Below are 16927 nucleotides of genomic sequence, written 5' to 3' on the forward strand. Positions count from 1 at the left end.
GATGGTATGGGGTGCCATTGGTTACACGTCTCGGTCATCTCTTGTGCGCATTGGCGACACTTTGAACAGTGGACGTTATATTTCAGATGTGTTACGACCCGTAGCTCTACCCTTCATTCGATCCCTGTGATACCCTACATTTCGGCAGGATAATGCACGACCGCATGTTGCAGGTCCTGTATGGGCCTTCCTGGATACAGAAAATGTTCGACTGCTGCCCTGGCCAGCACATTATCCAGGTCTCTCACCAATGGAAAACGTCTGGTCAATGGTGGCCGAGAAACTTGCTTGTCACAATCCGCCAATCACTATTCTTGATGAACTGTGGTATCTTGTTGTAGGTGCATGGGCAGCTGTACCTGTACACGCCATCAAAGCTCTGTTTGACTCAATGCCCAGGCGTATCAAGGCCGTTATCACAGCTAGAAGTGGTTGTTCTGGGTACTGATTTATCAGGATCTATGCACCCAAATTGTGTGAAAATGTAATCACATGTCAGTCCTATTATAATATATTTGTCCAATGAATATGCGTTTATCACCTGCATTTCTTCTTGGTGTAGCGGTTTTAATGGCCAGTAGTGTAGGTAGGTGTACCATTTTCTTTGGGTATAAAGTGTATTTGTTTGTGCGTACACGTGTATGTAATCTACCGATTTTGTGTCCCATTCGGATAGTCCCTTTGTGGTTCGTCCCTCTTTTTGTCTTAGACTGTAGTTTTTTTTAATGACCTTGAAAATGACCATGGAAATGGAAATGGTCGTTTGGGGTCAGTGGGCGGGAGTTCCCAGTCGGGAAGTTTTGTCGCCAGTTGCAAGTCTTATTGAGTACGACGCCACATTGGGCGACTTGCGCGTCGGCAATGGGGATGAAACGATGAGGAGGACAGCACAACAGCGAGTCCGTGAGGGGGGAAAATCTCCCGCCCCAGCCGGGAATCGAACCCGGGCCCCCGTGCGTGGCATTCCAACGCGCTGACCATTCAGCTAATGGGGCGGACGACTGGAGCGTATCAGCAGCAGCAGGCGGTCCTACTGATGACCACTACGTGAGCAACAGGTGGTGTCACACTAGTCGGGTCCCCGGACCGCGCGTCTGTGTTTCTACGCACGCGTATGGCCGGCGACATTACGGAGGCAACAGACGCGGACCGCCGTGTGACGTCAGACGGCGCGTGTGGGGCCAGATAAGAGCGGAGCCAGCTGCCGTCGTTCTGGATTAGTGTCAGACGCCGGCGGCAGCTGATCCGTGCTGCTCTGCATCCGGCGATAAGGCACAGGCGGTCTCCCAAGTCGCGAGGTCTGGAGACGGCGGCAGCGGACACAACCAGCCGCGTGTGCACCTACAGGTTCTCAGGAGCGCCGGCAACGGTGAGTAGACCCTGTCCGACAGCTGCATCCAATCAACACCGACTCAATGGAGGGCCTCGGCGCTTGTTGGTGACGTCACGTCAGCTAGGCACGGCGAACGCCAGGTCTGTCGGAGGCATACTCATAATGGTGGTGTCTCCCTCTCTGACACAGGAAAATGGAACCTATTGGCGGTAGTTGACCAACACACATTGTTCTGAGAGATTTCTGCAATCAATTAATTGTGCAATACATTACACTTCTTAACAAATAGTGTACTCCTGAACTTAAATTTCCATCTGTTTTAACGATTGAGATACAAAAACAACTTCATGGTCCAGCAGCAACAGAATTCGTGCTTCTTTACCTTATTTCTAAATCTGAGGAAGTTACATTTGTACTGGGTTGCTTTTACAAGAAACTGAACATATTGGTGCTCTTCTTTAGGTATTTTGGTTGACTATGGGGTGAGGAGCACTGAATGTTAATGAAATGTCTTGCGATTGTACACGCTGGGGGAGGGGCTGGGGGACAGAAGAAGAGGCAAAAGAGAGATACTCGTTTTATCAAATAAATTTTTTTCATCTTATAAAGTTTCTCCTTTCAGTTGCAAGAGGGGAATATTTGTCTTTTCTACTGTGCATGTTTAAAAAAGTTTAGGTTCAGCAGTATTTTCGATGTATGAAGCTATTTTGTTTCCTGTTTAGAATTCCTTTCGTTCAAATCGATTGTAATCTAATGACTGGCAACAGTTGGACATTTACACATGTAAATTAGTTCACATTTCCAGTGACGATGTCTAGTGAAAATAAATAAATAAAAGAAACGAGTTAATTGTAAGGGAGTTGGGGTAAGTTTCGATAACAAAATGGATCAAGTAAATATATTTACTTGAATGTAAAATTTCCGAAGCTTGCAATGGGGCAAATCATCTTCTCATATTGATCTACGGTTGTTTCGACAGGATTCAGTAATACAGAACTATGATCTTCATTTGTAGCTTTACGCCAGTAATAAAATCTTTCATCTAAATAAAACTGCAGAATCCAAAACAATACCAAACCAAACGCGCAGGCGTTCGCCGTGCCTAGCTGACGTGACGTCACCAACAAGCGCCGAGGCCTTCCTTTGAGTCGGTGTTGGTCCACTGCCGCGTAGGCCGATCGCATTAGGACCACCTGTTAGAAGTACGCTAGCGGCAAGTTACAATCGATGCCTCCTCTGAGATGGAAATACTATCGACGACAGTGCTGCCAAAGCAGACTTACTAAGCACAGCCTCCCGAAATTCCTTCACCAGAGAAGACGAAGTAAATATTGCAGAATTCGAATCGACAACAGCTGCCAACGTGATTATCTTTCAAGTACCAGTCGTGTCTTTTAAGTAAGTACTGTTCTGAAATTAAAAAAAGACGTGCTAAGATATCTCAATAATTTTATTTTTACATGAAAGCCTGTACCTCAATCAACGCACTGATGCCATTACAGTCTGATTCTTCCTTGTTTACGTTGTGTACTGAGTGTTTGAGATAATCGTGAGTCACGCCGACTGTGAAGTACGGGCTGTTGTAAGATTTCTTAGTGCTAAAGAGCCAAAAGCGATCGATATTCATCGTGAGATCTGTGCAGTTTACGGAGAAAACATTACGAGTGATGGAATGGTAAGAAACTGGGTGTGAGCGTTTAAAGATGGCCGCACAAATGTGCACGATGGACAACGGAGTGGGCGTCCTTCGGTCGTTAATTAAAGTTTGGTGCAGGAAGTGGACAGTAAGGTGAGAGAAAACAGACGCTTTACGACTTCCTTCTTGCGGGATGACTTTCCTAATGTTTCTCGTAGTGTTTTGTACGGCTTTGTGACCGAGCACTTGAAATACCAAAAATTGTGCGCACGTTGGGTACCGAAAATGTTGACTTCTTAAGTAATAGAACCCAGTACGTTGTCCTCGATGGTGAGTGTTCATCGGAGGTGAGGGTATCATCTGGAGTGCCCCAGGGAAGTGTGGTAGGTCCGCTGTTGTTTTCTATCTACATAAATGATCTTTTGGATAGGGTGGATAGCAATGTGCGGCTGTTTGCTGATGATGTTGTGATATACGGGAAGGTGTCGTCGTTGAGTGACTGTAGGAGGATACAAGATGACTTGGACAGGATTTGTGATTGGTGTAAAGAACGGCAACTAACTCTAAATATAGATAAATGTAAATTAATGCAGATGAATAGGAAAAAGAATCCCATAATGTTTGAATACTCCATAAGTAGTGTAGCGCTTGACACAGTCACGACGATTAAATATTTGGGCGTAACATTGCAGAGCGATATGAAGTGGGACAAGCATGTAATGGCCGTTGTGGGGAAGGCGGATAGTCGTCTTCGGTTCATTGGTAGAATTTTGGGAAGATGTGGTTCATCTGTAAAGATGACCGCTTATAAAACACTAATACGACCTATTCTCGAGTACTGCTCGAGCGTTTGGGATCCCTATCAGGTCGGATTGAGGGAGGACATAGAAGCAATTCAGAGGCGGGCTGCTAGATTTGTTACTGGTAGGTTTGATCATCACGCGAGTGTTACGGAAATGCTTCAGGAACTCGGGTGGGAGTCTCTAGAGGAAAGGAGGCGTTCTTTTCGTGAATCGCTACTGAGGAAATTTAGAGAGAACCAGCATTTGAGGCTGACTGCAGTACAATTTTACTGCCGCCAACTTACATTTCGCGGTAAGACCACAAAGATAAGATAAGAGAGATTAGGGTTCGTACAGGGCATACAGGCAGTCATTTTTCCCTCGCTCTGTTTGGGAGTGGAACAGGGAGAGAAGATACTAGTTGTGGTACGAGGTATCCTCCGCCACGCACCGTATGGTGGATTGTGGAGTATGTATGTAGCTGTGGATGACGTATGTGCACAAAACCAAACATTTAGACAGTGCATTGACTTTCGTTGAGCGGTACCACAACGACGGTGGTGATTTCTTAAGCCAAATTGTTACGGGCGATGAAACACGGGTGGCCTACGTCACACCAGAATCGAAGCAACAGTCCATAGAGGTTGAGCAAGGGCATCGGTTTGCTGCAAGACGCCGGCCGGAGTGGCCGAGCGGTTAAAGGCGCTACAGTCTGGAACCGCACGACCGCTACGGTCGCAGGTTCGAATCCTGCCTCGGCCATGGATGTGTGTGATGTCCTTAGGTTAGTTAGGTTTAAGTAGTTCTAAGTTCTAGGGGACTTATGACCACAGCAGTTGAGTCCCATAGTGCTCAGAGCCATTTTGCTGCAAGACAATGCATGTCCGCATGTGGCGAATCAGACCAAAGATCTCATCACACCTTTGCGATGGGAAACTCTAGATCATCCTCCGTACAGCCCCCATCTTGCACCCAGTGACTACCATCTGTTCCTGCACTTGAAGAAACACCTGGGCCGTCAGCGTCTTCGAGACGATGACGAAGTCAAAACAGTGGTGATGCAGTGGTCAACAAGTCAGGCGGGAGGGTTCTGTGAGGAGGGTATTCAAAAACTGGTACAACGTTATGACAAGTGCCTCAGTATTGACGGAAATTATGTAAAAAGTAGATTCAGGTACAGGCTATCCTGCAAAAATAAAATTATTGAGATATCTTAGCACGTCTTTTTTACTTTCAAAACGGTACTTACTTAAAAAACACGCCTCGTAGATATCGTCGCAATGGTGAGGCAGCGTAAATCAGTCAATCAGAGCAAGTCTCCCTGTCCAGACTGTTTGGCTCCTTTCAAAACACGCTGATGCATTAGCTCCGTACTTAACAGTCATACACAACCACTCGCTCGACGAAATGTCGGTTCCCAAATACTGGGAAGTAAATATTCCAGAGTTCGAATCAACAAAACCTGCCGATACGAGCAACTTAGAAGTAGAAATCCTTGGAGTAAGGGAGCAACGGAAATCACCTAATAACAGAAGATCTTCCGGTCCAGACTGTATATCAAATAGTTCAAATGGCTCTGAGCACAATGGGACTAAACATCTGTGGTCATCAGTCCCCTAGAACTTAGAACTACTTAAACCCAACTAACCTAAGGACATCACACACATCCATGCCCGAGGCAGGATTCGAACCTGCGACCGTAGCGGTCACGCGGTTCCAAACTGAAGCGCTTAGAACCGCACGGCCACACAGGCCGGCGACTGTATATCAGTTAGCTTCCTTTCAGAGTACGCTGATGCTCCGTTGTTAAGAATCGTATACAACCGATAGTTCGACGGAAGATCCGTACCCAAAGACTGGAAAGTTGCACAGGTCACACCAATATTCAACAAATTTAGAAGGAGTAATCCACTTAATTACAGGCCCACATCGTTAATGTCCATATGAAGCAGGACTTTCGAACATATACACGGTGGTCCATTCATAGTGACCAGGCCAAATATCTCACGAAATAAGCGTCAAATGAAAAAACTACAAAGAACGAAACTCGTCTAGCTTGAAGGGGAAAACCAGATGGCGCTATGGTTGGCCCCTCTGGATGGCGCTGCCATACGTCAAACGGATATCGACTGCATTTTTTAAAGTAGGAACCCACATTTGTATTATATTTTCGTGTAGTACGTAAACAAATATGAAAGTTTTAGTTGGACCACTTTTTTCGCTTTAGCCCGCATCTCGTGGTCGTGCGGTAGCGTTCTCGCTTCCCACGCCCGGGTTCCCGGGTTCGATTCCCGGCGGGGTCAGGGATTTTCTCTGCCTCGTGATGGCTGGGTGTTGTGTGCTGTCCTTAGGTTAGTTAGGTTTAAGTAGTTCTAAGTTCTAGGGGACTGATGACCTAAGATGTTAAGTCCCATAGTGCTCAGAGCCATTTGAACCATTTTTTCGCTTTGTGATAGATGGCGCTGTAATAGTCACAAACGTATAAGTACGTGGTATCACGTAACATTCCGCCAGTGCGGATGGTATTTGCTTCGTGATACATTACCCTTGTTAAAATGGACCGTTTACCAATTGCAGAAAAGGTCGACATCGTGTTGATGTATGGCTATTGTGATCAAAATGCCCAACGGGCGTGTGATATGTATGCTGCTCGGTATCCTGGACGACATCATCCAAGTGTCCGGACCGTTCGCCAGATAGTTACGTCATTTAAGGAAACAGGAAGTGTTCAGCCACATGTGAAACGTCAACCACGACCTGCAACAAATGATGATGCCCAAGTAGCTGTTTTAGCTGCTGTCGCGGCTAATCCGCACATCAGTAGCAGACAAATTGCGCGAGAATCGGGAACCTCAAAAACGACGGTGTTGAGAATGCTACATCAACATCGACTGCACCCGTACCGTATTTCTATGCACCAGGAATTGCGTAGCGACGACTTTGAACGTCGTGTACAGTTTTGCCACTGGGCACAAGAGAAATTACAGGACGATGACAGATTTTTTTGCACGCGTTCTATTTAGCGACGAAGCGTCATTCGCCAACACCGATAACGTAAACCGGCATAATATGCACTATTGGACAGCGGAAAATCCGCGTTGGCAATCTAAATGGTGCAATGTGTACTGATTTCCTACGTAATGTTGTACCGATGTTACTACAAGATGTTTCACTGCATGACAAAAAGGCGATGTACTTCCAACATGATGGATGTCCGGCACATAGCTCGCGTGCCGTTGAAGCGGTATTGAATAGCGTATTTCATGACAGGTGGATTGGTCGTCGAAGCACCATACCGTGGCCCGCACGTTCACCGGATCTGACGTCCCCAGATTTCTTTCTGTGGGGAAAGTTGAAGGATATTTGCTATCGTGATCCACCGATAACGCCTGACAACATGCGTCAGCGCATTGTCAATGCATGTGCGAACATTACGGAGGGCGAACTACTCGCTGTTGAGAGGAATGTCGTTAGATGTATTGCCAAATGCATTGAGGTTGACGGACATCATTTTGAGCATTTATTGCATTAATGCAGTATTTACAGGTAATCACGCTGTAACTGCATGCGTTCTCAGAAATGATAAGTTCACAAAGGTACATGTATCACATTGGAACAACCGAAATAAAATGTTCAGAAGTACCTACGTTCTGTATTTAAATTTAAAGAACCTACCTGTTATCAACTGTTCGTCTAAAATAGTGAGCCATATGTTTGTGACTATTAGAGCGCCATCTATCACAAAGCGAAAAAAGTGGTCCAACTAGAACATTCATATTTCTTTACGTACTACACGGACATGTGATAAAAATGGGGGTTCCTATTTAAAAAACGCAGTTGATATCCGTTTGACCAATGGCAGCGCCATCCAGCGGGCCAATCATAGCGCCATCTGGTTTCCCTCTTCAAGCTAGACAAGTTTCGTTCTATGTAGTTTTTTCGTTTGACGCTTATTTCGTGAGATATTTGGCCCGGTCACGATCAATGGACCACCCTGTATTGTGATCGAATATTATGAATTACCTCGACACCTAGTCAACACAGATTTAGAAAATATCGTTCTCATGAAACACAACTAGAACGAAGTGCTGAGTGCTATTGACCTTGAATTTCAAATTGATTCGGTATTTCCAGATGTCCAGAATGCTTACACTGTACCTCACAAGCGGCTTCTAGTGAAACTTCGTGATTATGGAATATCGTTTCAGTTATGTGACTGTGTGACGTTCGCCTGCTTTATTTCTTCGTTGATAGTCCTCGGCGTCGACGTACTGCTTTGTTATATTGGCTGAAAATTGGGTGGGGGAGGGGGGGGGGGGCGGTAGAAGTTCAACACTGACTACTGCAACTGTTGTAGCTGACAATCGCACAATTGCGTTTCACAGTGCTTCGGTTCAAATGCCTCTAAGCATTATGTGACTTAACAACAGTCCCCTAGACTTAGAAGTATTTAAACCTAACTAACCTAAGGACTTCAGACACACGCATGCCCGAGGCAGGATTCGAACCTGCGACTGTGGCAGCCACGTGGTTCTTGACTGAAGCACCTAGAACCGCTCGGCCACAGCGGCCGGCTCATAGTACTTTAATTTCACTGTTCACAACCCCTCCCCCCCTCCCAGTATTGCACAGTTATATGGCCAGCTCACTACTCCTGAGTGTTGATAAGCCTCATTAACAGGTCGCAGGCAACATCAGCACACTGCTACGTAGTCTGCTGTTGAACATCTATGAGCAGTAAAAACCTAAGCACACATTCACAGTACTTGCAGAATTATACGGTACTTGTGGCACCATTTTTCAAATAAATTAAACAGATATCGTCATTAATTGTTCTAACACACGGCCTATTTGTTTACCTTATTCCAGTGTTGAGTTGATACTTTGTTCCTAATGTAACCAATACAATTTTCACTTCTGAAATTCGGCCGTGTACTGAGTGACTGTCTCGGGACCAAAAATCGGTCCTTTATATACCCCCACAATAATAGGCACTGAAATTATATACCGTTCGATGTTTAAGTTACAGAAATTACAATTAACCCTTGAATGCATAGTGTAGCTGATCAGCTACAGACTTCATTTCTTCGATGTATCGTATACTGAGCAACATTTTGTATCAAATTCGTTATATAGTTAAGTGTATAGCCTACACTCTACTGCAGCTGCTAGTAATTCTTCACACCGATCGTAAATGGCAGGATGAACTGGCCCTGTTCGACAATTAGCTGTGTGAATGTACTGCCGCGCGTGTGTTTTCTGGCGGAAAGTAGAGACTTTTTTTTGGTGTTTGTGCACTGATTTGTGGGTTTGAAAATTAGTTTTTTATTTTGAAAACGTAAGTAGATATGGTGTAGACAGCTAATTCGAGTGTCTTTACGATAGATTTGAGATCAGACCTGTTTTTGTGTTTTTAGCGATTGTCAACAATAATGCTTTGTTAATTTAATTAAAAAATTTTATCAATATTTTTTCGTAATGTAGGCAATATAACTAAACGTGGTAATTTTTACAGCTTGAAATAAAAAATCATGCATTTAAGGGTTAAAACATAACTCATTCATCTTCAACTTTTGCAGTCCTGTCTTCCTCAGTCGCGTGTAATATCACGGTATATTGATAATTTTTACTTATGGACCGTCTGACACACACGCACACACACACACACACACACACACACACAAATGCATACACGAACAGATCACAGATACTTCAACAATTACACTCGAAAGTTTGGCAATAACATTAGATCTTTGACAAAAACATTTGATAGTCGGCAACAGAAACCAAAACATTGCATTGAAACAAGCGTTCAGTTCATAGTGCTGTGGTATGTGGGAAAAAACCGCAAAGTGGCATTCATAAGAAGAAGAACAACACCAAAAATGCAACAGGAGCGTAATATGTAAGAAATTGTCCACGCAACCTGTAAATACAGTTCAAAACATTACTACTTAATAGGAAATACCAACCACCAGAACTGTTTATAACCTATAGGCACAATGACAAAAATGTAAATTAAATAGGTAACATACGTACATATTCCAGGCCACTGATGATGCCTTGCAGAAAATAAAGGCGAAACGCGTATGGCACTAAAATTGTGTTTTATTCAGTTGTTGTCAGACGGTCAATAAGTAAAAATTATCAATATACCGTGATATAACTCATTCAATTAACTGAATACATCGAGAAATTCCTTCGTTTCAACAGTTCCTTCTACCACAAAGGTTAGGCCGAATTATTTGTTTAAATAACGAAATTAACACATCTAGTTATACAAACAAAAATTTTGACAAACGTGGTAATTATTTTGGAATTAATTAAGGACTGGCTTTGCTAATATGGTTTCAAATATGGCCAAATAAATACTTTCAGAATCCTAGTAGTTCTTCTTCCAAATGTTTATAATTAGTAGGGAATTTATATTTGTTTGTAAGTCAAAAATAGAATCTATGTATCCGCCTGCTTAGCTGGGTGGTAAAGTGCTCGCCTCCCATGCAAGTGGGCCCGGGTTCGATTTCCGGCCGGGTTGGAGATTTTCCCCGCTCGGGGACTGGGTGTTGTGTTGTTCTCATTTCATCCAAACCACCGGGTAAGTCGCCCATTGTGGTGTCCAATGAAATAAGACTTGCACTTGACAGACGAACTTCCCCGAAAGGGGCCTCCCGGTCAACGCTGCCATACGCTCATTTCCATTTTAAGAAGTCCGCCGCCGTTAACTGAGTGGTCAGCGTGGCGGAATGGTCCTGGCTGGGGCAGGAGATTTTCTCCGCTCGGGGACTGGGCGTTGTGTTGCCCTCATCATCATTTCATTCCCATCTCCGACGTACGTTCATTTCCATTAGAATCTAACTCATGAAACAATTACTGACTTTGCCCCAGTGTTCGATTTGTGCTTTTACCAGTGGGGGGGGGGGGGGGATGTCTTAGGGGGTTAGTATAATTATATATGTCACTAGCATGGACAGTTATTTATAAATAGATGTTAATGCCGAAACTCACTATTCACGCGTAAGCACTACCAGAAAAGCCATCCCTTGTTATATCTTTAAAAGTACATTATAGGTAAAGCTTATTTACAAAATCATCTACATACAGGTATACGAGGGCAATTCAAAAAGTAAAGGCACATTTGTGAAAAGCTGTATTTATTCTGATGATAGAAAACTGAAACGCGTTATTTTTCTACGTAACCTCCCTGGACTTCAATGCACTTTTCCCGACGTTTAACGAGTTTTTTTATTTCATCAGAAAATACGTTTATCGGTTGCATCTGTAACCAATTTTGCACCGCAGCAATGGCGTCTTCATCACTTTCAAATCTTCTTCCCTGGAGTGCTTCCGTTAAGGGGCTCCTGAAAGGCTCAAAATCATGAAAAGTTCAATTTTTACTTTTTTGCGTTTTCTGAATCTGCAGACTATTACCTTTTAATATATATATAATTTATTCAATTCCGAAGACTACAACTATTTTTAAATTTTTTTTGAAATGTGTTCTACATGGGCGTGACCTACTGTGGCGCTGTTAAACTGCTGTCAAATGGTGTTATTATTAACGTCCGTGTTCATCATGTACATTTTAGTGATGTGAGATAAAGTATGTGTTGTGGCTAACCTGTGATGGTTCAATATATATCGCTGGTGTGATTGTCGATTGTTTCATGTTTATTTACTCTGTCGTTATCTCGAAAATATTCGTAATTAATGCTGTTTCTTGAGTCTCTGTTTTGTTGAAGTATAATAATGAGTAAAAGTAAAGTTATTAGAAATCCTCTGAAGGCTTTTAAGAAAAGGAGAAATGTTGGAAAGCCAAAGGTATGTGTTATTAGTGTAAACAATAAAGACGATGAAAATCCCCAACATAGCTTGTGTCCCAAAGAAGAAGACAGTTGGTGTAAATATAACAAAGGATTGCTAACTGGTGAAGTGTACACTCATAAGCATAGTCTGCCTCATGCAATAATGGAGGTGATAAAACCTATTTTCAGAGACTTAGCAGCACCTGAACTGTTGAACAAGTGTATTCACGGAAAAACTCAAAACCCCAATGAAAGTGTAAATAGTGTTATATGGTCGAGAATCCCCAAGACTGTATTTGTTGGAATAGAAACACTTCACTTTGGTGTGTATGATGCTGCTGCGACTTTCAATGATGGCAACATTGTAAGGTGCAAGGTATTTAGAAATATGGGAATGAAGATAGGTTCTAACATGGTACGAGCGATGCTTGCTTTAGACAAGGAACGCCTTCGGGCTGCAGACAGGGCTGTAAAGAGTCTAGAAATACAAGCAAGAGTAAACAGGAGGAGGAACAAGAGGAAGCTGGAGGAGGAGTTTGCAGAGGATGAAGATAATCCATCCTATGGACCTGGAATGCACTAAAAAGTTAATCCAATCTTTGTCGCTCGATTCCCAAAACTTTTATTTTCTCATACTAATCACATGTTTTCTAAGGATCTTCCAAACATATTTGTTTCAAACTTTCAGTAAATGTTACACAGTACCTTCTGCATAATTTAACAGAGCCTTTTTCCAAAAAAAATTTTTGAATATATAAATAAAAAATTGCAAAAAAATTTTGTGAATTTTCATTACAATTGAAAAAAATCATCTTTAATAACGGAACTAAAATTTTGTAAAATCCCTGTGTTAAGTTGTAGCCCATATTCCAATAAATAATCTGTAAAAAGTTCAACTTCCTCCCTCAAATACTTTGTGAGGAAAGATGTAATTTATAAGCGTTATTTTAACATTGCAAGTATAGGGCGTTCCGGAGCCCCTTAAGGGCTCAAACATGTGAAAATCGCTTGGAGCCAGGTCTGTACTGTATGGTGGATGTTCCAGCACCTCGAATCTCAATTCCTTTATTGCGTCGGCTGTCCGTTTGGCAGAAAGTGGGCGAGCGTTATCTTGCTGCATGATGACACCTCTTCACAGTTTTCCATGTCGTTTGGATCTGATTGCAGGTTTTAGTTTCGTACGCAACACATCACATCCACCATACAACACAGACCTGGCTCTAAAGCGTCGTTTACGCTGGGGCGACGTCTTGCGACATTGTGGCATGCTACGGAAATGTGGCGTGCGTCGTCTTGTCGTTAAGTTCTAAATGTTTTGAAATGCTTACCTACTACATAACACTTTTTCAAAATTAATAGGCAAACATATTAATAGTATTAATAGTAAGACTGTATTAAAAACTTTCAGCGTTCGGCTCCACAAATTTAAATTACATGTAAAGTTTTACTCCAGTGCGTGGGAAATAAAAATCCCAGGTTGGGATGCATAAACTAAAACCAGAGGAGGGGATGGTCTGATGCAGAGGGAGGGAAATCCCCGCCATCCCCCTCTGCAAATCTCACACTTTTTACCCTATCTGTAGCATAAGATATTAACTAGGAATGGTCAAAATAAATTAGGAAATCAATTACATTGAAAAAACTAAGCACAGAATTAGACGTGCTATATTCCTTAAGACTGAGGACCAACCTTACACGTTTGTGGAAATGCAGATTATACTCATGCATGTTAATGGTAATGACACAAAAATGAAAACAAAATGAATTTAAGGAGGCAGTTGGCGAAACAACAAAGTAAAGAGGTGCCAACCTGCTTCGTCACAGCTGATTTCCTGTCAGAGAGGTCACAGTTCGTAGTGACTGGCGAGAAGTTGTCGAGTAAAATAGAGATGATTTCTGGCGTTACCCAAGGTAGTGTTGTAGGCCCTCTGGTGTTCCTTATCCGCACAGACGATTTAGGAGACAATCTGAGCAGCAATCTGAAGTTGTTTGCAGATGACGGTGTAGTTTATCGTCTAGTAAAGTCATCAGAAGATCAAAACAAATTGCAAAACGATTTATAAAAGATATCTGTATGGTCAGAGGATTCGTTTTTGACCCTAAATAACGAAAAGTTTGGGGTCATCCACATGTTTGCTAAAAGGAATCCGTTAAACTTCACTTACGTGGTAAATCGGTCGAATCTGTTGTTGTTGTTGTGGTCCTCAGTCCTGAGACTGGTTTGATGTAGCTCTCCATGCTACTTTATCCTGTGCAACCTTCTTCATCTCCCAGTACTTGCTGCAACCTACATCCTTCTGAATCTGCTTAGTGTATTCATCTATTGGTCTCCCTCTACGATTTTTACCCTCCACGCTGCCCTCCAATACTAAATTGGTGATCCCTTGATGCCTCAGAACATGTCCTACCAACCGATCCCATCTTCTAGTCAAGTTGTGCCACAAACTCCTCTTCTCCACAATCCTGTTCGATACCTCCTCATTAGTTATGTGGTCTATCCATCTAATCTTCGCCGGCTAGGATGGCCGTGCGTTTCTAGGCGGTACAGTCTGGAACCGCGCGTCCGCTACGGTCGCAGGTTGGAATCCTTCCTCGGGCATGGATGTGTGTGATGTCCTTAGGTTAGTTAGGTTTAAGTAGTTCTAAGTTCTAGGTGCCTGATGAACTCAGAAGTTAAGTTCCATAGTGCTCAGAGCCATTTGAACCATCTAATCTTCAGCATTCTTCTGTAGCACCACATTTCGAAAGCTTCTATTCTTTTCTTGTCCAAACTATTTATCATCCACGTTTCACTTCCATACGTGGCTACACTCCATACAAATACTTTTAGACATGACTTCCTGACACTTAAATGTATACTCGATGTTAACAAATTTCTCTTCTTCAGAAACGCTTTCCTTGCCATTGCCAGTCTACATTTTATATCCTCTCTACTTCGACCATCATCAGTTATTTTACTCCCTAAATAGCAAAACTCCTTCACTACTTTAAGTGTCTCATTACCTTATCTAATTCCCTCAGCATCACCCGACTTAGATCCTCCTTTCAAGACACTGTCCATTCCTTTCAACTGCTCTTCCAAGTCATATGCTGTCGAATCTAAGGGCCGTAAATTCAGCTACAATACGAACAACTTAAACTAGAACGAAGATACAGAAAATGTTGTGGGGGAGACGAAGCAGAGAATGGGTTTTATTGACAGAGCACTCAGAAAATGTAACATAGCTACTAAGGAGACTGCCTACACTGCGCTTCTCCGCCTGGCTTAGAAATACTGCCGCGCGGTGTGGGATCCTTACCCGATAGGATTGACGGAGTACATCTACAAAGTTCATAGAAGGGCAGCTCGTTTCGTATTATGCAGAAATAGGTGAGAGAGTGTCACCGACAGGATATATGATTTGGGGTTGACATCATTAAAACAAAGGCGTTACTCGTAGCGGTGGTATCTTCTCACGAAATTTCGGTATCCAACTTTGTTCTCCGAATACGAAAATACACTACTGGCCATTAAAATTGCTACACCACGAAGATGACGTGCTACAGACGCGAAATTTAACCGACAGGAAGAAGATGCTGTGATATGCAAACGATTAGCTTTTCAGAGCATTCACACAAGGTGCTGACATAAGGAAAGTTTCCAACCGATTTCTCATACACAAACAGCAGTTGACCGGCGTTGCCTGGTGAAACGTTGTTGTGATGCCTCGTGTAAGGAGGATAAATGCGTACCATCACGTTTCCGACTTTGATAAAGGTCGGATTGTAGCTATCGCGACTGCAGTTTATCGTATCGCGACATTACTGCTCGCGTTGGTCGAGTTCCGATGACTGTTAGCAGAATATGGAATCGATGCGTTCAGGAGGGTAATAATGTTCTGAGGCATCAAGGGATCACCAATTTAGCATTGGAGGGCAGCGTGGAGGGTAAAAATCGTAGAGGGAGACCAAGAGATGAATACACTAAGCAGATTCAGAAGGATGTAAGTTGCAGTAGGTACTGGGAGGTGAAGAAGCTTGCACAGGATAGAGTAGCATGGAGAGCTGCATCAAACCAGTCTCTGGACTGAAAACCACAACAACAACGTGACAACGGCCGCGGAAGCCTACGTTTACTAATGTAGTGTTGATTTCACAGTTTCAGAACGATCGCGGGAAGGAATTACTTGCATAAGATATCAGGAAGTGTGGGTAGGGAGCGGTTTAAAGTGGAACGACCACATAAAATTCACCATGGGTAAAGCAGATACAGGAGCGGTTTAAAGTGGAACGACCACATAAAATTCACCATGGGTAAAGCAGATACAAAATTCATATTGACTGGAAGAGTCCTCAGGAAGTGTAGTACACATACGAGGGTCACTCCGAAAGAAAAGCACACTATTTTTTTTTTAAATCCATCTTTTATTGTACATGTTTGAAAGTTAAACAATGTGTGGATACAGCCTTTAGGAACAATATTTTCATTTCTCCACATAATTTCCATCCCTCTCAGCTGCCTTACGCCATCTTGGAACCGGCGCCTGTATACCCGCACGGTACAATTCTGGACCAACCTGTTGGAGCCTCTGTTTGGCAGCGTGCACAAGGGAGTCATCATCTTCAAACCTTGTTCCACGAAGAGAGTCTTTCAGTTTCTTAAAGAGATGAGAGTCACATGGAGTCAGATCAGGACTGTAAGGCGGGTGTTTCAGTGTTGTCCATCCGAGTTTTGTGATCGCTTCCACGGTTTTTCGACTGACATGTGGCCGTGCATTGTCGTGCAACAGCAAAACGTCCTGCTTTTGCCGATGTGGTCGAACACGACTCAGTCGAGCTCGAAGTTTCTTCAGTGTCATCACATATGCATCAGAATTTATGGTGGTTCCACTTGGCACGATGTCCACAAGCAAGAGTCCTTCGGAATCCAAAAACACCGTAGTCATATTTTTTCCAGCAGAAGGTGTGGTTTTGAATTCTTTTTTCTTGGATGAATTTGCATGATGCCACTCCACTGATTGCCTCTTCGTCTCTGGTGAAAAATGATGGAGTCATGTTTCATCACCTGTCACAATTCTTCCAAGAAATTCATCTCCATCATTCTCTTACTGTTCCAAACGTTCGCTGCATACCGTCTTTCTTGATTCTTTGTGACCCACTGTCAACATCCTGGCAACCCACCTGGCACAAACCTTTTTTAACGCCAACACTTTCAGTAATTTGCAAACACTTCCTTCCCCTATCCCAATGTAGAGTGACAATTCTTTCATTGTGATGCCTCTGTCAGCAGTCACCAATTCGTTAACTCTCTGCACATTGTCTGGAGTGTGTGCAGTACGAGGCCTGCCACTGCGAGGTCAATCCTCAATACTGCCGTGCGCGCTTTCATCGCGTA

General features: G+C 43.2%; 1 protein-coding gene across 2 annotated transcripts in view; it reads left to right on the plus strand.

Moving 5' to 3' along the window:
- The first annotated feature begins 1228 nt into the window (after positions 1-1228).
- Positions 1229-16927, plus strand: part of LOC126213593 (solute carrier family 2, facilitated glucose transporter member 8-like) — a 49384-nt gene continuing 33685 nt past the window's right edge. For both annotated transcript variants that reach the window (XM_049941454.1, XM_049941455.1), the window contains exon 1: positions 1229-1369. The gene's annotated coding sequence lies outside the window, so the exon portion shown is untranslated. The remainder of the gene's footprint in view (positions 1370-16927) is intronic.

This window comes from Schistocerca nitens, chromosome 11 (assembly GCF_023898315.1).
Source record: "Schistocerca nitens isolate TAMUIC-IGC-003100 chromosome 11, iqSchNite1.1, whole genome shotgun sequence".
In the NCBI taxonomy this organism is placed as follows: Eukaryota; Metazoa; Arthropoda; class Insecta; order Orthoptera; family Acrididae; genus Schistocerca; species Schistocerca nitens.